The sequence below is a fragment of the Lissotriton helveticus genome, chromosome 10 (genome assembly GCF_964261635.1).
Source record: "Lissotriton helveticus chromosome 10, aLisHel1.1, whole genome shotgun sequence".
In the NCBI taxonomy this organism is placed as follows: domain Eukaryota; kingdom Metazoa; phylum Chordata; class Amphibia; order Caudata; family Salamandridae; genus Lissotriton; species Lissotriton helveticus.
Window position 1 is genome coordinate 836,831,617 of NC_136071.1, and position 25,301 is coordinate 836,856,917.

At 43.3% G+C, this 25,301-nt stretch overlaps 1 long non-coding RNA gene across 1 annotated transcript in view; it reads left to right on the forward strand.

Annotated features, from left to right (window-relative positions):
• The window catches only part of LOC144784566 (uncharacterized), a 218,081-nt gene extending 196,147 nt beyond the window's left edge, over nt 1–21,934 (forward strand). The window contains exon 2 of the long non-coding RNA XR_013601678.1: nt 16,924–21,934. This is a non-coding gene — a long non-coding RNA (uncharacterized LOC144784566). The remainder of the gene's footprint in view (nt 1–16,923) is intronic.
• Nucleotides 21,935–25,301: the final 3,367 nt, after the last annotated feature.

Genomic DNA, 25,301 nt, shown 5'->3' on the forward strand with positions numbered 1-25,301 from the left:
GCCAAAAAGTCGTCGGCAAAGTTCTGTTACTCAGAATCCTTAACTGGGTAGAAGAAAATAAAATCCTTTCCGACTTTCAGGCGGGTTTCAGAGTGGGCACTGGAACGATTGAGCAAGCTTTCAGGCTCATGATGGTATATTGGAAGGTTGTGGTAATAGGCAAGGGCAGTCTTTATCTCGCATTTATCGATTTAAAGACTGCCTTTGACCTCGTACCTAGGGACCTATTATGGAAAGTACTGGCTGACATGGGGCTGCCACATTATTTACTATCTCTACTAGCCAGACTACACCAGGACAGCTTTGCCCAAATCAGGTGGGGCCCTGGAGGGGAGAAAACGGGCAGTATTCCGGTCGAGAGAGGAGTCCGCCAGGGATGTGTTCTGGCTCCCACCCTTTTCTCTCTTTACATCAATGGGGTGGTCGAGCATCTCCTTAAACATCCATCTGATGAGCCATCCCTGGCTGGCGAACGCATACCAACCCTCCTCTTCGCGGATGATACGCTTTTAATCTCCAAAACCCCAATGGGACTCCAGAGACTTTTGGACAATTTCCAATCATTTTGTACCGTTCGAGGCTTGGTCATAAATACAAACAAAACGAAGTACCTTGTCCTCAATCCACCGAAACAACATGTGCGTTCCCCCACCCTAAATGCTGAGCTCCTGGAAAGGGTGAAAGTCTTCGATTACCTTGGGATACGCCTTTCGGACAAAATGGATTGGATGCCACACCTAGACAAAATGCTGTTGAGCCACAAAAGGATTACAGGCGCCATTTTGAGAGAGCAACGTTCCAGTACAACAAGACCTATAGGAACAGCCCTTGAGATTTATACAGCTAAAGGTGTTAGCTCTGCCCTTTATGGAGCGGAACTTTGGGGCTTTTCGTCCATCGACGCTCTGCAAAGATCTGAGAACAAATTTTGCAGAGAAATAATGTCCCTTCCACAAGGCACCCCGACACTTCCTTTATTCATGGACCTTGGCTGTACCCAGATTGGCGAAATTGCGAAATTTCGCCCGTTACTACTATGGGCCCGTATTTGGCGGGTAGAAGAACTGAGTGGATATGCCAGAGGCCTTAAAGAAATTATGTCATCACCAAGCTGGCATAAAATCAAATGGCTAAAAGATATGAAAAGCCTATTAACTAAGGTGGGCCAACTTGAATCATGGCTAAGTAGAACTTCACCCCCAAAGCAAACACTTAAAAAGCTTTATTGGGACTGGATTTGTTCTCAAAGGCACTCTAGCACATCCCTAGGTAGGTTAACAGAGAACTTTCTGATGTTCAAAGACTGTCCCAGGCGGGAACTATACCTGGATACAATTGGAAAACCCTTTGATAGGGCCTTGTATTTCAGATTTAGAACGGGAACCTTACCACTTAACACCTTCACTAAAAGATGGAAATCTTGTATAGAAATGTCTGATTTATGCCCATCGTGTCTTGCTAAACCAGAGACATTAGCACATTTTTTGTTTGTCTGCAGCGAGTATGCTACTCCAAGGAGGGTCTGGCTCAAAAACCTATGCCGGCAGTTGGGGACTAGGAGTCATGTTGAGGCAATCAGGATACTTATTTCGGACAGTAATGTACCTTATGCTTGTGCCCTAGCCAAATTTCTATCCTGGGCCTGGGCTATTCGAGCCAAAAAGCTAAAATAATTTGTTTAATTTCTTTTTAGAAAAATTTCTTAAACTGGAAATGCTGCTATAATTGTTTTACCTTTATAATTTAACAAACTAGCTGGCTATGTTTAATTGAACATACATCTTTTGAAATTATTGTTTGAAACAGAGATATAGAATCTTTTTAAAATTGTACTTAACTGTAATTTTTTATACAATTGATATGCTTTTATGATAATGACTTTTATCGAAATAAAGCTTTTTGACTTTGACTTTGACTTTGATTGTGGAACAACTCTTGTCCCGTGTGGCATAGTTTCCTGAACAGGAAAACAAGTTAGGGACAGCAGAACTGATGACAACAGGAGAACGGCAGCACAGAGTTAATGTGCCACAAGGCTCTCCGTCCTGAATGCCGGCTCACCATAGAAGGTCAGTGAATAAGGTGTGTGATATTTCACATTAGGTTGACATGGTGAGATCACCTTCTTGAAACGTGGCAATCCATCCTCAAGTCGCTTGTTAATGCAATGAAAGGTGGCAAACTAAGAAGCTATGAAATTTCATGAGAGCTCAAGAACTTTTGATACATTGTAATGCAACCCTACACGCACCTGGTGGACGTTCTCTACTTGTATTAGTTTGATTGTGGTCTCTCTCTGTGCTTCAGGGAAAGGGGAGGGCAGATATGAACTGCGCAGATTTTGATCAGTTCCACATCTTAATGTTGGCCCTAAGTAGGAGTTTGTAAAGGTGCACCGTAGCTGTGTGACTGAGCCGAGTGGTGATGCTATACTGTTTCTGTGTGGAGAGGTACACATTAGAGCATGACTGCATTTTTCTGGAACCATGCTGGCAAAGGACCCCACTGTAGTAGAAAACTGCCTTGGCAAGCTTTGTGGTTAGTTTCGTGTTTGTAGATGTTCCGAAAGCATGGAATCTGGCGGTTCCAAGGTAATGCAAAAAAAGCTATTGGAAACCACACAGCTGGTGCTTTTATATTTCTATCTGCATGGATGCTGAAACTTATCTAGCCAGAGCTGCATGCTGTGGGGTTGTCCCCACATTTGCCTTTCTCTTTTTCTTTGAGGAGGAAATGGATACCAGTGCAGAAGATAGATTTGTGGCTGCTTGCCAAAAGGATAAGGGGAAGGCAAGAAGTATCTTTCCAAGCTCATCAATTTAATGAGGTAAACTCCAGTTGACCAGTTACCAGTGCTTTCTAAGTCATTGGATGAGGAAAAACTACTGCTCTGCTTTACGGTATGCAGTTGTGACAGTAAATTATCACTGATTAAGCACAAAGTGTTTTGCATTGTACACTGGTTATATCACATTCAGACCTTTTTTTAAATGTATTTAAAGAATTATTTATTTGGTGTATATGCTTACATTGAGGCCATCATTTATACTGTGGTATGCGTTACGTCACATATCCCATGGCATCGTGTTTGCATGATTCAGGCCAACAACTGGAAGGACAAAGAGTCATCAACATGAATAACAATATAAGAAGTAAAGAAAATAGAATTGTGCAGAGATAATTACTCACAAACCACTGCTACCATGTCTGACTTTCCTATCCTTGGAGTTAGGTGTGTGTGTCATTGAGGTGTATTCCTTCCCTGTCACAGCGTTGGATCTCCTAGCCTTGCACCTAATGCACTTGTTCATGTCATCTTCCACTTGCACCCATTTATACATTTCTGACTTCCATGCCTCTATTGCTGTTGTAGTCGGGTATTTTTCCCAGGAGACGGGCTTTCAGATTCTAGATGTGTTGCTTGTTGATCGGTTTCATTACCTGATTGCACACCCAGCACCAGAAGATCTGAATCCTGGGTAGAATCATGGGTCATGTGGTAGAAAGTTGGCACCACATGTGCGCCCATGTTTGAACTATTTGGGAATATTGTGTGCATTCTGATAGAGGTGAGATACATGGGATGCATAAAGTTAAATTGTAGCAACCTAAGTCTTGCATTTCTGGACACCATAAGAGACATTACTGAGTGTTGTCGACCAGGCGCCATCAAATAGCTCTATCTTGAGGTCCCGTCTCCATTTATCCCGATCACTGTTGGGTTCACTTTCTGCTTCTTTGTATATGTGTTTTATCCTATGGTGGTGGGTTCTCCACGTCAATGATGTGTTCCAGGCATCCTTGGTTTTGGTTTAGCTTTTGGAGTCATTTCATGTAGCATTCACCACTTTACAGACACCTGCATGTGCTAAGCACCCAGTGTCATAGTCACCCTACTTTTGTGATAGTGGCTCTTACTCATGGTGGCCAGTTAGTCGATAGCTGTGCCCTTTTAAATCTTGGTAAATACCTAAGTGGTGGCCTTATGAATACACTGTGTTGTGCTGGTTTCTTCATGTATCTGACCCAGGCGAATCTTGCCAGCCGCAGAAGGACTAGGGGGTACATAGAGCAAATGTGATCCCTAAACAAATACCCTGGAATGGTTGTGTTCCCTTGTGATGATCGTAGGTATCCCATCTCCAGAGATTCTGGTGGAGTGAACTAGGCTGTAACTCTAATTAGAGTTGCGCTAAAATAGCAAATTTCAATGTCTGGTGTTCCTGTAATTGGGAGAAACAGTTTATCCAATGCCGCCCTGCGTCTGCTCGATTCCCACCCTAGTTCTATCATCTTTTAAGTTTTGGAAATGGTACAGCACTTGTTTTTGTAGCTCTATTTTCGAGACAACCACCCATCACAGTAGAGACAATGGGAGCCTCCTCTAAAACTCTTTCAAGGCGCTGGCTGCTTTGTCTAGGTTCCAAGCCTTAACATCTGGTGTGTGTCTTTACACATTGACTGTGTTAGAAATTGGCTTTCTGGTTGGCAGAGGTATGCACCCTGTCGAGCAAGAACCACAATCCTAGTCCAAGTAAGTCAGATACACACCCTAAATTAATCTGTGCTCACCCTCTGGTAGCATGGCACAGAACAGTCTGGCTTAATTCAAGAGGCAATGTGTAAAGTATTTGTGCAAAACTTCCAACATAAAAACACCACACAAAAAGATACCACACCTGGTTAGAAAAATAAAGCTGAATTTAATGAACAAAACCAGCCAAAAATCCAATAAGTAGAATCAAAGTTATGAATTTTTAAAGAATACCTTAAAATATAGTGCTTAGAAATATAAAGCGCCAATCCGGGCTTTCTGGTAAAGCGAGACCGGGTCAAATCTGAAGTCAGGCCGGTGGAGGTGGGTCGGATACAGGAGCCACACAGGGCCCGCTGCAAAGTGTACCTTCACGATGAAATGGCGAGGAGCGAGATGCGGGGCTCTGTCTAAGGCGATGCATCATCGTCAATTGGTAGGATTGTAGGCGATGCATGGTTTCCGAGTCGCGCAGTTGGGGGATTGTAGCATGTGTATTTCATTGCTTTCTCTTTTATTGCAATCCATGTGTACTTCATTGCTTTCTATTGTATGCTTTTGATAGCTGGTCCATGTTCTGTAGAACGTGCAGGATAGTTCTTGGAACTTCAGGGAGATTCCTGCTGAGTCCCTTGAAGCATTCGGATGCGTCCTCAGTCGTGGGTTGTTCTCTTGGATCAAAACTACCTAAAACCTCTTCACTCGCCTGCTTGCGGATTCTTTTATTCCCTCCTTCTCATGGCAAACCTCCATGCTGAACCTTTTCTAGTGAACACTAAACCCATCGACTGAACATAATTATCAGACGTATTTTCGCCACGCAGAGCACCGCTTATGAGCTGTGAGTCAAATTTCTGTTTTTGTGACTTTGTGCTTTTACCTACGCTTAATGTCCCATATATGGATATTTGCAGTTGGGAAACCTCCGCATTGTTGACTGCTGCCAAGATTCCAGCCTTCGCTTGCCTGCATTCCTTACGACGCCGCCACAACCACGTCCATTCTGTGTCCTCTTCACGCGCCTACCTCCGGTTGTGACTCCTCTCTTATTATATCTCTCTTGCATCCTAGCAATGCTTAATTGACCTGTCACCCTGGGTCTTTAGCGTCCTGACGCACATGTTCTATGCAGGCGACCATTTTCTTCGTGTGAGCGGCTGTGGATTGCTCATATCCAGCTTTTGTGCAGTGTTTCTGACTTCTGCACATCACATTGAGTCTGCCGAGCGCGGAGTCCTAGGTAGAATACGCAGGTTTCATTTAATGTACACCTTCCTTCAGGTGAGATTTTTTTTTTGTTTTGATTTTGTTCACACTTTGACTCAAGGGAGACTTACTTCATAACTTTAAGCTTCAGTATCATGGCAACTGTACAGGGTGCTAGCAACCTCTTCCCTTCTTACAGAAGCCAGGTAGGCCTGGTATTAAATGAAAGTAGTGGTTATGAATATTTGAGAACTATTTCTTAGCAATAGATACTGTTGGATTCACCTCTTAGAAAGGCGGCACCCCTGATGGTGGGATTGCAGGGCAAAGGGTTTTTGACAACTTACCCATGGTTCCAGCTCCAGGTGGGGAAGATGCATCTTAGAATGTATATCTGGAAGCAAAGGAAAGGATGTGAAAACAATACACAGATGAGTCAAGTGTGTTACTGGAGAGACATCATTTTTCCTAATGCAAACATGATATGGATTTGACTGTAGAAGAATATATTGCTACGTTGTGTGTATTAGCTTCCAAGTGCGAATTTGAGAACAATGTTGATATCTACATAAGAGACCAATTTGTTTTTAACTGCTACTCCAAGAAGGTTCAGGAGAGACTTTTGACATGTAAAAACCCGACTTTGAGTGAGACAATCACTAGACTGTAATGTATCAGTGTTGCCTACAAACAATCCCTGCCCACAATCATTGTTATTATACAAAGAGTCAAGCAAATTGGGACTTCTGAACTTTTACAACACAATTTCTTGTCCCTGAGAATGTTGTTACATATCTTTGTAAGACTCCTTTTTAAGAGACCAGCTCAAGGCAGTCCGTGGTATTATGATAGCCGGGGATTTTAATATTCATCCATGTGGGGATCCAAGGATAACTAACCTTATTGATTTGGGTTGTTTACGTGTGAAGGGAATTCCCTTTGCAAAAAACAACAAGTGATGGACTGAATGTGGATCAATGTCACACACTCCCCCAGTCAAAAGATCTGGGCCCAAATCCATCGTTTTTTTGCACTCCACACCACCCTGGGTCAGATAATGGCTTTATGCAAATCAGCTCTGACCCTGTTGCCCCATGGGAACAGTCCAGTCCGAACTACAACAGCCATATCTTTCCCAGACCGGAATCAAGCATCCGAGGACCGGACCGGTTTCGAGGTAACACCTCTCTTCAGCCCGGCTAGCTTGACTCCAAGTGGTGTGGAGTGCCTGGGACCCACGTCTGGGCATCCCCAGCGCACTTAGGGCGGCAATTGCAAAAAACAACAAGTGATGGACTGAATGTGGATCAATGTCACACACTCCCCCAGTCAAAAGATCTGGGCCCAAATCCATCGTTTTTTTGCACTCCACACCACCCTGGGTCAGATAATGGCTTTATGCAAATCAGCTCTGACCCTGTTGCCCCATGGGAACAGTCCAGTCCGAACTACAACAGCCATATCTTTCCCAGACCGGAATCAAGCATCCGAGGACCGGACCGGTTTCGAGGTAACACCTCTCTTCAGCCCGGCTAGCTTGACTCCAAGTGGTGTGGAGTGCCTGGGACCCACGTCTGGGCATCCCCAGCGCACTTAGGGCGGCAATTGCAAAAAACAACAAGTGATGGACTGAATGTGGATCAATGTCACACACTCCCCCAGTCAAAAGATCTGGGCCCAAATCCATCGTTTTTTTGCACTCCACACCACCCTGGGTCAGATAATGGCTTTATGCAAATCAGCTCTGACCCTGTTGCCCCATGGGAACAGTCCAGTCCGAACTACAACAGCCATATCTTTCCCAGACCGGAATCAAGCATCCGAGGACCGGACCGGTTTCGAGGTAACACCTCTCTTCAGCCCGGCTAGCTTGACTCCAAGTGGTGTGGAGTGCCTGGGACCCACGTCTGGGCATCCCCAGCGCACTTAGGGCGGCAATTGCAAAAAACAACAAGTGATGGACTGAATGTGGATCAATGTCACACACTCCCCCAGTCAAAAGATCTGGGCCCAAATCCATCGTTTTTTTGCACTCCACACCACCCTGGGTCAGATAATGGCTTTATGCAAATCAGCTCTGACCCTGTTGCCCCATGGGAACAGTCCAGTCCGAACTACAACAGCCATATCTTTCCCAGACCGGAATCAAGCATCCGAGGACCGGACCGGTTTCGAGGTAACACCTCTCTTCAGCCCGGCTAGCTTGACTCCAAGTGGTGTGGAGTGCCTGGGACCCACGTCTGGGCATCCCCAGCGCACTTAGGGCGGCAATTGCAAAAAACAACAAGTGATGGACTGAATGTGGATCAATGTCACACACTCCCCCAGTCAAAAGATCTGGGCCCAAATCCATCGTTTTTTTGCACTCCACACCACCCTGGGTCAGATAATGGCTTTATGCAAATCAGCTCTGACCCTGTTGCCCCATGGGAACAGTCCAGTCCGAACTACAACAGCCATATCTTTCCCAGACCGGAATCAAGCATCCGAGGACCGGACCGGTTTCGAGGTAACACCTCTCTTCAGCCCGGCTAGCTTGACTCCAAGTGGTGTGGAGTGCCTGGGACCCACGTCTGGGCATCCCCAGCGCACTTAGGGCGGCAATTGCAAAAAACAACAAGTGATGGACTGAATGTGGATCAATGTCACACACTCCCCCAGTCAAAAGATCTGGGCCCAAATCCATCGTTTTTTTGCACTCCACACCACCCTGGGTCAGATAATGGCTTTATGCAAATCAGCTCTGACCCTGTTGCCCCATGGGAACAGTCCAGTCCGAACTACAACAGCCATATCTTTCCCAGACCGGAATCAAGCATCCGAGGACCGGACCGGTTTCGAGGTAACACCTCTCTTCAGCCCGGCTAGCTTGACTCCAAGTGGTGTGGAGTGCCTGGGACCCACGTCTGGGCATCCCCAGCGCACTTAGGGCGGCAATTGCAAAAAACAACAAGTGATGGACTGAATGTGGATCAATGTCACACACTCCCCCAGTCAAAAGATCTGGGCCCAAATCCATTCGAATTCCCTTTGAGCATACCACACAAGGTGATTCCCTTAATGATTTATTACACAAATTTGATGTTTCCTCGTCTTTGTACACATTGGACCCACGTAGTAAGGTTTCCAACCCAACCTCTGTAGGAAGTGACGGAGGTTCAATTATTGATTCAATTCTTGTATTGTTGCCCCTCCTTGATTTGATCTCGGGTTTCTCCATCGAGGCAAGCATCTACAGTGACCACAATCCCTTATGTGTGCATATTAGCTGGCCTTCTTTGGTGTCCACTCGGGGGGTAGTGAGGAGCGGGGTATTGAAAGCAACGGATGGAGGAAGAAGGTTAAAATGGGCTCAGATAACTCCGGATTCTTTTTATGACTATCTGCCCGCTGTGATATTGAGCTAGCTCTGTGTACAGCCCCGTTAACAGACCCAGGTGAAATTATAGAAGCCTTTAAAGTAATTTCCTCTACAATATCAAATATTCTAAGTGTTCCTACGTGGTGACCAGCTATCTTGGTACCCAGATGGTTTTTATTCTGATTGCTACCATGCTGCCAGGAACCTGAAAGAAGCGCTAGGCGAGAGTCCAAGGGATATGGTCCTAGTTAAAACCCGTAGAAGGGAGTATAAAGCAGAACTAACCAGACATAAGGCAGCGTTGAAGGAGGAAGCATGGAGGGACTTAATTGAGGCAAGTACCTTGAAGAGTTTTGGGGCATTATTAACAGCCCTTTTTTAAAAATAAGAACACAGGAAATGTGGTGGAGGCCCATATAACAGAGGAGTACTGGGTGCACCATTTTGAGGTTATGTTTCAATGCTCCCCAGATAGGAATAGATTACCTGGAGCAGTGGAGGTTTAATCATCCCTGGTTGTCTTGGTTGAAGAGGTCAGGAAAGGTATCATTGGGTTGTCCAACAACAAAGCACCAGGCCCAACCGTATCCTGCTGGATTTATATAAATCTGATGTGAACCTTTGGGCACCTGTTCTTACGGCCATTATTAATGCAGAGGTCAGAACTGGTTCCTGGGCCACCTTCGCCATTGTCCCAGTTTTTAAAAAGGTTAACAGGGATAGTACACACTGTTATCGACCCATATCCTTGATGGACTCGGTGATTGGCTGTGTTCTTTTAGACAGGTTAACCAGCTGGGCAGATGATGATAACATCTTAACCGACATCTAGTACGGTTTTCGTGCCGGGCGTTCAACCGTGGCCCAATGTCTTAACTTACATTTGATCCTCAACAAGTATACGGTTGCCTGCCCTGGTACCATCTATCTGGCCTTCATGGATCGGTCTTCCGTGTTTGATCGCATTAATAGAATTACATTTTGGCAGACCATGCTGTCCATGGGGGTGGACGGCGATATTGTTTATTTCCTTGTCCATAGCGACACCAAGGCTGAGGTTCGTTACTCACAAGACCTTAAGGTATCTCGCCAGTTCACCATAAAAAGAGCAATACGCCAAGGGTGTATCTTAGCTCACTTTTTGGGTAATTTATATATCCACAAACTAGAGCATGTTCTATTGGAGACTAAGGTAGACTACCCCCAGGTGGGACGGCGTGGCCTGCCGGTTTTGCTGTACGCTGATGATGCAGTCCTTATGGCCCGGACGGCTAGAGGGTTACAATCTCTGCTTAATTCTTTTTCATCTTTCATGGAAGATTGGACCTGTCCATAAATCATTCCAATTCCTACGTGATGCAGATGGGACCTCACACAAAAAAGCGGTACCAGTTCAGGGTTGGTGCCAGTTTGGTTCCTAGCCCAGAGGCTTTTTCGTTACTTGAAGATCTGATAGATGAAAAAATTAAATGGGGGCCTTTAACACGGAGAAAGAAGGGTGATTTAGTGCACGCTAATACTGCTATTTTTAACTTTGCCTTTAAGCTAGGTAGGAGACCGATTGCAGCACTCCTGCAGATATATCAGGCAAATTGCATTGCTAAAGTCTCCCATGGAAGTGAAATTTGGTGCCATATTACCATGGAGGAATTACAAGTGGCCGAAAACAATTTTCTGAGAACGCCTTCCATGCGTTTCCCAGGGTACTTCAAGCTTCATAGTTCATCTATCTCTCGGACCTGCTTGCTCTTAGTCCTCTTACATTGTGGTTGAAGCTAGTGTTGCTCCAGGGACCGACTCTAAGAAAATTCATTTGAAAGGAATGTATGGGCCTTCACTACGCCCATTATATCCCGTGGCTCAACTATATTAGGAAATGCTTTGGGAGGTTGGGAAGAGCAGAACTAATCTCCAACCCGGAATCTGTGCCCAAGAAAGATCTCTGCTGGGTAAAGGAGACCCTTCATAACCTGAGGACCGTTGAAAGGGAGGGGTGCGAGCTGAGGAAACCTAGTGTTCGTAGGTTTGTTATTTTGAAAACTAAAATCTACCAAGCCATATCTTTTAGGGCCCTTTAGTGCTCATGACCGTTTTTACTAACTAGGTTCCATTTTGAACTCTTCCACCTCCTGCTGGCCCAGCCACGTGGGGGTAGTAGAGGTCAGAGCTTAGAGTCCTGTGGCTGTGACAGTAAGTCATTTTATAATGTTTTGTAACTTCTATAAGATCCCCCTGGAAACATTTTATTATTCCAATCTTGAAACTACTGGATTTTAGCCAGATGCAACCAGCTTTTATATTTTTACAAATGCTATTTGGCAACACTGTTTTCTATGTCCTTAGCTTTTTAAAATTAGCAGTAAGGCTTAAAGCCTGCTGCAACTAACTGATTATGGCTCTCAGTGACTGCTACGTGCTTCAGCATGTTTGACTGGGAATCATTTTGCATAGCCAGGTTTTCTGTATTTTTCTCTTTTCTTTTAAAGACTTGACATCCATTCCCATCTTATAAAATTTGTACTGTATAATGTGATTTTAAAAGTAAGAGCTGCCAATCATGTTATTCTTCTGTACAAGGTACCTTTTTAGATTGCTTTTATGGTTTTATGCAAAAACCGAATAACGTGAATTTGATTGAGTGAGTGAGACAATCAATATTGCTAGGAGCATAGAGATGTCAAAAATAACCTCTCCGGTTATGAACAGTCAGGTTTGTATACAAAATATAAGTTTCCCTGTTACACCTCCTATTAAACTTGTTATGGATGATTCAGTGGTGGCTACCATTAACAAAACTACTAAACCCAAGAAAGGAGTTTGTTAAAGGTGTGACTATCCCACTTGCCCTTCTTTAGGAAAAAAAATTCATTGTTGTTGCAAAGTGAGTAATTTTCAGGGAGTATGCAGAAGTGCACCTGTCAATTCTGATAGGGTCAGAATCAGTCATATAGATATTCCTAATGTTTCTGATGAGCTGAAAGATTGTAGTGCAAGATTTTCTAATGTTATTCTCATTATTGACACCCCTTCATTTGAGCCAGGGAGAATCGTAAAAGGGCCTTTTTGTCAAGCTGTGGTGGATAGCAAGACCATTACCATGATGGCACATTTAGGTGCACCGGTTACAATATTGGCTGATTAAGCATTCTTTAAGCATTGGCCAGTTAAAAAAATGTTGAATGTCCTGGATATTCGTCCTAAGGCTTTCGGCGAACAGGACATTGAACTTGCAGGTTACTTTATCAGTTCTCTTGAGTGATTAATTTGAGTAGACAAATTAACACCAAGGTATATGTTGCAGTGAACGGTAGAGAGATCATTGATTAGATGTACTGGGCCAAATAAGATATTTACTTGCACCCAGGGCTTGATGGTCCCATAGTACTAGGAGATATGCCTGACTTAGCTGTGGAGAACCAAATTTGCGTAACTCACTCAATAGCCAAGAGGTTTCCTAATGTTTTCACTGATACCATATGCACAGTAAAGGGTATTGAATACACCAAGCTGAAAATGTTTTACCCCGGTTATTCACAAAGTGTGTTCGGTATACCGAAGTACAAGGGATGATCTGAAGATTTTGTTAGAATCCCGCCATTCTGAAGGTGTTATTGAAATAACAGATTCTCTTGAGTGGATTTCTCTAGCCGTTTTGACCAGAAACAACTCGGGAGATCTGAGGTTATGTATGGATTTGAGGTCACTCAGTCAGAATATACTTGTGGCCTGTCTCATGCAAGAAATGATGACAAACCTTGGAAGGGCTAAGCTTTTCTCCACAATCGATCTCAATTCTGATTATCACCAAATACCACGAGGTCCAGAATCTCAATCCTTAACTACTTTTGGCACTCCTTTTGGAGCGTTTAAGTACCTGAGGCTTCCATTTGGCCTTGCATCAGCTGCAAGAGTCTTTCAAAGGTTGATGGACACCCTATTTGGTGATGAGCCTCAGGTTCAAGCATTCCAAGACGACATACTGGTATACACAAAAACTGAAGAAGAGCATGTGCTTGTCTTCAACGTATTGGAAGAGCATGACATGACAGTGAAAATGGATAAGTGTAAGTTGTTTGTACAACAAGTGGAATATTTAGGACACACCATCTCAGCAGAAGGAATCAAACCAAAAGCTTGTAATGCTGGTGCCATAAGATCCACTCCCAAAGACAAGGATACACTAAGATCCTTTTTAGGACTTTGCAAATGCTCTGCACCTTTTGTTCCGGGGTACGCCTTGCAGGTACAACCATTGTAGTCTCTTTTAAAGAAGGGAGTAAAATTTGAGTGGTCTCCACAAACTAATGAAGTGTTTGAAGAAATCAAGGCTTAGTAATTAATGCTCCGATTCTACAATATTTCGACCCGAAGAGTAAATCTTTTATCATGGTAGATGCCAGTCTAACAAGTATGAGAGCAATGTTCTGACAATTTGTCAATGGACATCAGAATACTGTGGCGTTTGCAGCACACACGTTGTCTCCTGCTTAGGTAAATTACAGTACCATCATGCGTGAGGCGCATGCTTGTGTCTGGGTGGTGGATAACTTTAAGACCTAAATCTGGGGAACATTCTTTGCCTTATTCACCGACCACAAACCACTAGTATATTTACTAAGTGGCAATGGACTGGGCAAAGCGTCGTCACGCTTAATGAGGTTACTTTCCATACTACAAGAGTTCCACATGTCGGTACAATATATTCAAGGAGGAAACATTTTTACAGCAGACTGTTCATCTCACATGCCTCTTAGTTGGGAGGCTGATATTGGAGGGGATGAGGAATGTGTCGTGGCTATGATGGATGTAGTACACACGTTGGGGTTATATCACAGGAAGAGTCGGAGTGCACCACTGCAAAGCATGAAAATCTTCAGAAGGTCTTCAATTTCACTAAGTTAGGGTCGCCTTCTAGGAAATTACAGTCTGAAGAATTGCGTAGTTTCGCTAGTGTGGCTGCAAACATTTCATGTGTGGGACAAATTTGTATGTGGGGACATTTATTTATTCCATTGCCAAGTTTACATGAGCGCATCATTATGATAGCTCATAATGGTCATTTAGGTATTTCATGTACAAGAAAAAAATGTAAACAAATGTTCTGGTGGCCAGGTTTGGACAAAATCGTTGCTCTAACCAATAGGTGTCCTCAGTGCTTATTTTTAGACAAACATTGGGTCAACACCATCAAGCCACTTCATCCTGTCCCTTTGCCTTCAAGTCCCTGGGTAAAAGTAGCTCTGGATTTTTCCGGTCCTTTCAATTTGTTACCATCTAACCAGAAATTTCTCATCTTGTTGAGTATTTTTCCAAATGGATTCACTACTCTTTTGTGGATTCACCGTGCACTAAATCAGCTGTTGCTTTATCAAAGAATATTTTTAATTGAAGGATGTTCGCAGTGTTTGGTTTTAGACAATGGTACACATTTGGTGTCTAGAGAGATGAAGAATTTTATAACAAGCTTAGATGTTACACATTTGAAAGTAGCTGTTGTGGAAAGAGCAAATCGTATTCTAGAAGAAGGAACCCAAACTGCACTTGTTGCTCAGTTGGATGTTGTAAAACATTTAGAGGACAACATTTGGAGTTGCTTAACTACCCCTCACTCTACCACAGGTGTTTCTCCCTTCAGTTGTCTGAGAGGTAGGGATGGGAAATCAAAACTTATCCCAGGTCGGCGACAACTAGCCTCAGATCATAAGTCAGTTGGGAATGCTGATAATTCACTGAGTGTAAGAGATAGAGTGTTGGAGAAACAGAACAAACAAAAAACTTTGTATGATACCAAACACAGGGTACGAAAGTGTGATTCCAAAGTTGATGATTTTGTTTTAATCAAAAAACCCTACGGAGTTTTGAAAGGTGAATCTCAATATACTCCTCCAGTCAAAGTGATTAAAACTGGAGAAGCCTCCGTCTTGTTGCAAGGCAGAGGTTGGTGGAACAAGAATAGTTTGATTCTCATTTCTGAAATGCAAGCTGCCATTTACAATCAAACCTGCAAATTGCCAGAGGATTATGATTCCATGGTATCCTCTGATGTTACTATCTCTGATGAGAATATTAACACGGATGTCAATGTGTTTTGTTACCAGAACATAGCCAATACGGCTACTTCAGAACGTTTGGTCACAGGAGCAGATATACCAGTCAATCAAGGTGCTGTTGTCACCCGGTCATCTAGAATAGTTAAAGTGCAGGCAAAACTCAAAGATCATTAATTGTATTGAGCTTACAAAGAATATGAGTTTTAATATACTCACCTTTTCTTTTGTTATGGGAGAGGGTGATTTAGCATGTGGGTTTCATTGCTTTCTCTTTTATTGCAATTCATGTGTACTTCATTGCTTTACATTATATGCTTTTGATTACTGTTCCATGTTCTGTAGAGCGTGCAAGGTGGTTCTTGCAACTTCAGGGAGATTACTGCTGATTATCTTGAATCATCCGGTTACTTCCTCGGTCGTAGTTTGTTCTCTTGGATCAAAACTACTTAAAACATCTTCACCTGCCTGCTTACAGATTCTTCTATTCCCTCCTTCCCACAGAGCTAAAGCCCTATTGAGGCAGGCAATGTGTAATCGTTGAGCCATACTGCCTGCGATGGTATGTCCTTGAAGCGGCGATGCATCAGCGATGAAGGGAATGTTTCGGTTCCGACCAGTGCAAAGTTGACAATGTGTGAATTTGATCAGAGACAGCTAGAAAACCCCACTTCCAAGTACCCAGGAATGGATTATCACCACTTGCTAGGGCAGGACTCGCAGTTGGCAGGGCCCAGAGGCTGTACCAGGGTTGAATGAAGCCTTTGATGTCCCTGAGACTTCAGAACTGGGGGAAAGCCAGCAAGCCCTTGGAGTCACTTGGGATGTAGGAATGCAGGTCCAGTCCTTCTCACTACCAGGCAAGGAGGGTAGCAGGGCAGGCACAGCAGAGCAGGAGCCCAGCAGAGTGACCGCCCTTTCAACAGTACAGTAGTCCTCCTTGGCAGAGTGTTGTCAGGTCCAGAAGTGTACTGAGTTGGTGGTTTCAGGGGTCCGGTACTTCTACCCAGTTGTGCCTTTGAAGTGGGGGATACTTCAAAGAGAGGCCTTTGAAGTGCACAAGGTCCCTTCCCGCCCTGGCTCGGGAGTCACTACAGGGGGGTGTATTCAGTTCTTTGGGTGGGGACAGGCACAGCCTTGTTTAGGTACACGTGTCCGCTCCTCCCTCCCATCCTGTCCAGGATATTCCATCAGCCTGGTGATGGCCCATCAGGCCCACCTGAGTTCCCTTTGTGTGTGACTGTCTAGAGGTGTATTCAGAGACCAGCAGAAGCACAGAATGGGTAATGCAAGAAAAGACCATGGGACCTTTTGGTAATTGAGGGTTATTTTAAAAAATGTTATTGCTTTCCCATGCTAGTAACCAACGGTTCACTTGGGTTTAGTCACTTTTTGGAAGCTTAGCACTTTGTCTTGTAAATTCTGAGTCGACTCTTTTTGTTTTTTCATAAAAGTGAAGGTCTACCTATTAGCTGAAACTCTAAATGACCTAATCAATATATTTCCATGTTCACACTTTCCTTTTTTACTCTCTTTTTCAAACCTTCTACAATCTTATTGTGATACATCTTCCTCTACCTTTGTTTCTCTTACGATATTTACTCTGTTCCAGTCTAAACATTTTCACTTCTCCTAACCTGCATTCGGTTTACTTGAATATATGTTCCTTTTTCCTGTCTACACTTAAAGGTTGTAGCCTGATGTGCTGAACTTGGCCATGTTTCTGTTTTTCATACTGTCATTACTCAACTTTCTGCACTTTCTGTTTGTTTCAGCCCCAGATGGATCTCTTTGAAGGCTATGCAGCTGAGGATTCAAAGAGGTTTTTTTCCCACTTGGATCCTTCCACAAAAGGAAAAACAGGATGAAAAAGCAGCCAGCATGAAGAATCTACACCCCCCAACTTCACCAAGAACCTGCAGAAAACTCTCTCCATACACAAACCACAGAGTGCACATGATCATGACCTGTTTTACAGCACTTCCATTACTCTTTGGTCATCATAGCACTGCAGCTCGATGCTGCTATGAAGCTGTACCTCCTGGTTTGGTGTTAGGGGTGTAACTGTCCTCCTACTGTTTGATCTCCTTTTTATTTTGTCTCCTAGCCTGCATATCTGTGATATCTCACCCATTCTAGTCATCATTCTCTTTTTTGTTTTATCTTTCTGTGTTTCCTAATAAAAGTCTAGCATAAATGTAGATTTCACCAGGGAAACAATACAACATTTCTTGTATTTACCACTTCTAGTCAGTTTAGGTAACCAGGTTGAAGACGATACTCATTTTGTCAGTGCAGTTGCCTTTGATGGTTTCAGTTTAAATAAAAAGTAGCAGATGGGTCCCCTCTTCCAGCTTTCACTTGATTAGAGAATCCCATTTAGATAAAAAAACACATTTTAAGGGATTGGATACAATGAACATTGCCATGTGATAAGCAATGTCCCTAAAATGTAAGGGTGATGGGAATTTTAATATTTTTGAGTGGTGGCTTTTTGGGAATTATGGCTATGCTATCTTGATTCTGGTGTTGCTCATTGTGGCACAACAGTTCCATCTCTTTTTTTTACACATAATTTGCTTACAAGGAGATTCCCTAGTCTCCTGTGTTTGTCTCTCTCTTTTTCTAATGATGATTTTGATGCCTTTGCACAAGTGGGAAGCCCTCTGTTGCTGTCTTTTTACCTCACAGACCAGCATCTCTACTTTGATGTCTGCCACTACCTCCTCACTACCCAGATCTTTTTCCTCCACTCCTTCCCATGTTTGAAACCATAGCCTTGATGCTGCACCCCTTTCTGTAGGCAAACATGGAAGGATTTTAATGCATTTAGGCAGATTAAAAATCTAATTAATGAAAGAAATGAGGGAATGGCTTTAAGGTCATACCCATAATTTGAAAAACCATCCAAACCTGTTATAAAAAGTGGTTAGTCTATTATAAAAATGTAGCACATAAAATTTTTATTTTTATAATAGAAGATTGCAGAGTAGATAGGATTGACATTTAGCCCTTCATGGAGGGATCATTAATGGGCAAAATATTTGAAGTATTTTCAGAGCTAGCCAGCCAGCTAGTCAGCCAGAGGGGTAGGCTCCAACTTTAGATGATTTGTTGAAATGACTCAAGAATTCTTGCATTTTAACAAATAGCAGCATACCGTTCTCCTTTGTAAATTAAAATTGTTCCATTATCTTGGACTAACAAGAACTCTCCAATAATTGGTTTATATAATTATTTATTTTTTATTTAGAGCTTCATAGCACACTTTAACAGTTTCAAGCACCGTAGCAACAGATGGTATTTACACCCGACCTAATGGTACTCCATGTAGTGACCTCAGAAAGTTTAAATATTGAGCTGGCTTTTCATATCTAAATTTATAAAACGTAAATTGCAGAAATTGAAGTGAACTTCGTACTGGAGGAGGCTTTCTACATTGTATGGACGGATAGACAAAGATGATGTATATAGAAATCTTGGGTGACATAATACTGCTGGTTTTAACTTCCTTTTCCTTTTTCCAAAATAATTGTGATTAGGAGAGCATTATAACAGATTGAGCCAGTTTAGATAATTGAATAATTTGCAAGATATTAAAAATGGGAACAGATTCTAAGTTTGAAAAAAAAGGAGGAATACTACTGAGAAGGCTCTTAAATATTCTTGAAACGGCAATTAATCTCTTGATTGGGAAATACCTCATAGAGGAAATGGCTATTATTCTCTTGACTGGTAAACCCTTCAAGAAAACAACTTGGCCAGTCAAATCATAAGGATTGTTTTGTGACCACCCTAATAGTAACTAAATAATTTTAATATATTCTCTATGCTATGTCTACTGTTATACACAGTTAGATCTAGATGTGTGAGTGTCTCTGTATCCTTTATATATGTATTTTATTTTAGTCATAGCAAAAAAAGAAAAAACTCTACAAATGTACATATTTTGCATTATACACATGTGCATGTCATAATACATAAGAAATACGGATTTGGAGAAGGCCTTTGACTCGCTTGAGTGGCCTTATCTGGCGGCGGTGCTCAACAAATATGAACTAGGTGAATTATTTTTCAGTATGGTACAGCTGCTGTATCAACGTCCCACTGTCCTTGTTTGCACTGGTAGGCTAATATCGGATCCTATCCGAGTGCGCAGGGGACACGCCAGGGGTGCCCACTATCCCGATGCTTTTTTCCCTGGCTAAGGAGCCGTTGGCAGTGTTACTCCGTAGAGGTGGTGAGGAATGGGGCATACGACTGGGTGACGGGGCGCATGCAGTGTCTCTGTACGCTGATGACTTATTACTATATGTACGTGATGTAGCTGACATCCCTGCCTCTATAGCAGAGGTGCTGAAGGCGTTTGAGGAGGTTTCCGGACTCCGGGTAAACTGGGCTAAGTCTGGAGTGTACCTATTTAGTGCAGACACGGCAGAAACAGACATAATCATCAACGGTTCGCCCCTCCCATGGTACCCCACTACCTTTCGCTATCTTGGAGTCCTCATATATCGGACGCCGGACGATTCGCTGGAGGGCAATTTAAAGAGAGCAATCTCGGCGGTGAAGGCCCAAATACAATTTTGGAAATCACTCCCGCTGAATGTCATGAGCCGCGTGGTACTGCTGAAGATGATAGTCCTTCCTAAGCTCTTAAACTATTTATCGAATCTCTCGGTTTATGTCCCTACTAAGACTTTCCGTGAACTGGAACGTATGTTCCGGGATCTCATTTGGAACAAAGGCAGGCACAGAGTGGCGCTGAGGAAGTTGTATGCCCTCACCTCGCAGGGAGGGCTAGCGGTTCCTAATCTGGAACTGTACTACATAGCAGCTCAGCTGCAGTGGGTAACGAAATGGCTTAATGGCACTAACCTGGAAGAAACGGCAACCCTGCAGCAACCGTGGACCCACACCCAAATATGTCATCTGTGCAATCCAGCGGCTATACCCCCGCGCCCGTCTCAATTACATTTGAATTTGGCGTGTAGGTGCTACAAGAGAAGTTTATATCTTACCCGAGCGGCACTCCCCTATGCCCCGATATTGCCACTCCTGGGGACCCCTAGAGGACGATCAGGCACCTCGGAATCCACTCTAGTGCATTGGCATGCAGCAGGTATAGACACCCTGGGAGACCTACATGAGGAAGGTGCACTTTTGACATTTAAGGCACTGGCGGAGACCACTGGCTTACCAACTGGACAATTCCTATTGCATACCTCCATTACGCAAGCGTTATCTGCTTTCCTGGGAGATTTAACGTCCGAGCCACCGACACAGTTATTGTTGCAGTATCTATATGTAATGGGGGCGGGTTCGCACATTGTACACTGGCTGGTGACAGCCCTGCTCACGCATACACTGAAACCAATGTTGGAACTTCGCATCTGCTGGTAGACGGACAGAGGCAGGGCCTGGTCGGGTAAGGAATGGTCCACAGTCTTCGCTGGTGCTACTTATATACACAGGAATTCCAGGTTCAATTTAATACAAACATATATAATACATAGGGCATATTAATCTCCAGACAAAATTAATAGATATTTCCACACAGCCACGGCAGAATGCCCACGCTGTCGGCAGCCTGATGCAGACCTGCTCCACATGATTTGATTTTGCACCTCCCTTCACAGTTATTGGAGAGAGGTAGCTGCGGCCCTAACGCATTGCACCGACACCTTTCCGCCCACATGGGAAATTTGCATTTTAGGGGTATATGCCAGATCTAAGAAAAATAGTGTCACATCAAGATTCAGAGACCTAGGTTTAATAACTGCTAAGCGCTTAATTACAAAACGGTGGAAACAGGCTGATCCCCCAGACATAAACAGCTGGAAGAGCTCGCTCAAGATATGGGCGCAGGCAGAGAGTACGGCGCTGCACAGGGAGGAGACAGCGGGGCTCCGCAAGTACCCCATAGCGCAACAATGGGACACCATGCTTGCGACATTCTGTAATGAAGCAGGTGGGGAGGGCAGTGACACTTAGTGAGTGGCTACATGATATACTACTTGAAGTTCCAGGGTGACGGGGAGAGAGATGGCGGTGGACATTTGTTGCATTCCACTGGACGATACCCCTTAGGGGCAGTCAGGTGTCCTGGGGGCCCTGCTCTTTCTTGCCCGACGTTTATCGCTGCGACATTAGTCTCCTACATACACGTGAGCCCAAGTCGAGTTCCGATGAGTCTCCATGTAGCTCTTCATGCCTTAACTGGTCCCGCACTCAGTAAAGCAATGGTTAATTTATTCCTTTTGAGATATTAGCTCTTTAGTTTGATTGTTCAGTACGCTCATTTTGATAAAATATGCTTTATTGATAGGTCGGTTGTTGTTATCATTTATCATCACTTTACCTCTTCGGCAAAGCCCGCCCTGCTGCAATATTGAGCAGGCCACATGTATGGATCTTGGCGCCTAATAACGTTGAGCTTAATTGGACACAAAGGACTTAAATGCTGGAGATGAGGTTGACCCATGCAGTTAGCTGCATCTCCCTCTGTTCCCCCCCTCAGCATAGATATTTGGAGGCTGTTGAGATATGTGGTGGGCAGGTGGCCACAACAATGTATGAGAAACTGTCTAATAGAAATAAGCTAATATGAGATTGTGCATGTGAAATTGTGGTGCAGCAGTAGGCTAATTACTCTGTCGATCTGATGACGATTGCGTGCTCATGTTTATATTGCATCCTTCACCTTCTTTGCTTTGTCATGTATTGTAAGGAAATGGAATAACATGAAAAAGACGAATAAAGATATAAAAAAAAAATAGTACACAAGAAATACATCTTATTTTCATAACATAGGTGGATGGGTATATATATATATATATATATATATATATATATATATATATAACTTTACACTCTTTCTATGAAAACACATGTATGTCATAGTGTGTAAATATGGTTAAAGTGAAGCTACCTGAAAGAGTATTCAAATATATTTAGATATAAAGATACATTTGAATATTGAAGCCACAAGATACGTATGCTTATTAGACCATGTAAATATTGCTGCTTTTATGTACACATGGGTGTGTGTATATATTAAGGGGTTTATGCCTGCTACTAAAACATTTCTACATTACTTGTGTATATATGTATATGTATGCATGAATATCACATCATTACATATTTCGATCTGGGAGTATGGCTCTATACATGTATATGTTAATTTCATTTATTTTTTAAAATAAGAAAAAAAGTTACTTACCTGTAGCTATGGTTATCCAGTATTGATATCTTTCATAGATTCACATGCCTGAATCATTCCCCGTCATCGAGATGGGAGTCCCGAAGTAACATACACAAGCAGTACCATAAATAATAAATAAGCTAAAAAAGGCCCAAGGCCATCCATTAGTAGCCTATCTATGTCCTTTTTAAAAAAGGACCAAATGTTGGCTTCAGCCAATCAGCTGCTATCACCCTCTAGAACACTCCCAGCAGAGGCAAGTTCTCTTCAGATTTTCTAAGCACAAGTGGGAAGTTAGTATCCCCAAAACCAATGAGAACTGACTCCATGAGGAGGAGGGTTGGTTGCATGTGAATCTATGAAAGATACCAAAACTGGATAAACGTAGTTAAAGGTAAGTAACTTGTTTTCTTATCCAGTTGCCAGAGGACTGCCGCCGAGTCATCATACATGCCACGGTGACAGCTAGAATAGACTATGCGAATGGACTCTATGTAGGTCTGCCGGCTTACTTGGTTAGAAAATTACAGATGGTGAAAAAAGTGGCTGCAAGATTGATTAGAGGAGTACCATTCCGTCATCATATCTCTCCGCACATCGAGGAGCTCCACTGGCTGCCTGTGGCCAGAAGAATCGAATTCAAGGATTTGACATTTGCATTCCGCTCAATCCATGGTAAATGCCTGAGCTACCTGAAACAATGTCTTTGCAGCTACAAGCAGAATCGACTGCTGAGATCGAGCACACAAAACTTATTGTACACTCCACAGTATAGGAAAGCCCGGGTGGGTGGCAGATCTTTCACGGTCAAGGCTTCCAAGCTTTGGAACTCCTTGCCAAATAACCTACGACATATTGACTCAGAGACACTATTTAGGAGAGTGGTGAAAACGTGTCTATTTAGCTTAGGTTAACATGCTTAGGTTTCTTGCTGATTTGACATCCTTTTACCTGCCACTTATTGCTATTAGCGCCGAGACACCTCTGTGTGAGGTAGCTGTTCACGCTCTACAAATGTCGGTATTATTATCATTATCCAGTATTGGGGTATCTTTCATAGATTCACATGCCTGAATCAGAATAACAAGCAGTACCCTAATTGTACTTTCATTAGCGTAAGGTGGGAGACGTGTAATTTCAAACTCCCAATAGTTACCCACTTTTCTGTACACAATGCATGTGCCAAGCATCATCGTATATTGAAATATTAAAACAGTAAATGTTGACGTAACCATCCAAAGATGCATCACAAACCATATCAAGATACAAATTGTCAAACACAGTTACTTGATCACTTATCCTAAATAAAAATAGAGTAAGAAAGAAGAAAATAATTCCTATATGAAAAATAAAGAGTCTGACCTTAGTTAAAAAGATGACGTAGCACAGCCTGTCCCACCGCTGCATCCTCACGTTGTGCAGATTGCAGGCAGTAGTATTTCGTAAACGTGTTGCCATTCTTCCATGTCGCAGCACGACATATCTTGTCTAATGTCCCTCCCACAAACAAGTCTGCAGATGCAGAGACTGTTCTAGTGGAGTGTGCTTTAGCCCTCACTGTCAGAGGTTTGTTAGCTTTTTCGTGGCAGAACTGTATCGCAGATGCAACCCATCTAGCAATCGTGACTTTTGTTACTGCTGTTCCTTGTTTTCGTTGTCCGTAGGCTACCAGGAGCTAAACTGTTTTTCTTATTTCCTTTGTATTGTGAAGATAAAATTACAAGCATCTTTTGATATCCAACATATGCAAAGTCCATTCTGCTGGACTAGATAGGTTGGGGAAGAAAGATTGTAATATCACTGGTTCATTGAGGTGAAATTGTGTTGGTACTTTTGGAATGAACTTTGGATTTGTCCGAAGGGCTACGTAATTCTCAGTGAAGTGTAGGAAAGGTTCTTTGATTGTAAAGGTCTTACTTGCAGAAGTAAGAGCTAGCAAGAGGGATACTTTCCATGTGAGAAATGTAAGTTCTGCTTTATGAATCGGTTCAAACGGTTGTCTCATCAACTGCGCTAGGACCACATGGAGTTTCCACTCTGGAGGAGGCGTGTCCACTGGAGGCAAAGCATGGAAAAGGCCTGTCATGAATTGCTCCATGAGATTAGATTAACAGAGAGAAGGAATCTGAGGAGATTTCCTGTACCGGGAAATTGCAGCCAGGTGAACTTTTACTGAAGAAAAGGTGAGACCTGATTTAGCTAGTCAGAGGAGGCAAGGTAAAATCTGCTCAGCAGGGGCTTGCAGCGGATGAACGTTGTTTTCCCCGCACCAGCAACAGAATCTTTTCCATTTCAGACGATATGTTTTGATAGTGCCTTCAGCACGGGATTTAGCAAGTATTTCTCTACAGTCTTGCGGAATATTGAGATCTTTAAATTTTAGGAATTCAGGAGCCATGCGTGCAAGTGAAGAGAGCGTGGATCCTGATGAATCACTTGGCCCTTGTTCCTCGATAACATCGTTGCTGACGGTTGTAGATGAATGGATCTCGCTTGGAACAATAGGAGCAGCTCTGGGAACCAGTATTGTCTGGGCCAACGTGGTGCTATCAAGATTAGGCGGCAACCTTCCGATTTCATTTTGATTAGTAACCTGGGAATTAATGGGATGGGGAAAAGCGTAGGCATATATCCCTGACCATCGCATTAAAAGGGCATTCCCCCTTGACTCTGGTAGTGGGAACCTGCTGGCATAATACTAGCATTTGACATTCTCCTTCGTTGCAAAGCGGTCCAAAGCTGGTACTTTGGAAGACCATGTCCAACTGTGATTGCTCTAGCTCCCACTCGTGGCAGCTGGACTGAGACCTGCTTAGCGTGTCTGCTAGGGTATAGTGTAGACCCCTGACATGTTCGGCCTACAACTAGATTCCATGGAGCGTTGTCCATCCCCATAATTCATGCGCTTCTTGGGATAGCGTCACAGATTTTGTTCCTCCTTGCTTGTTT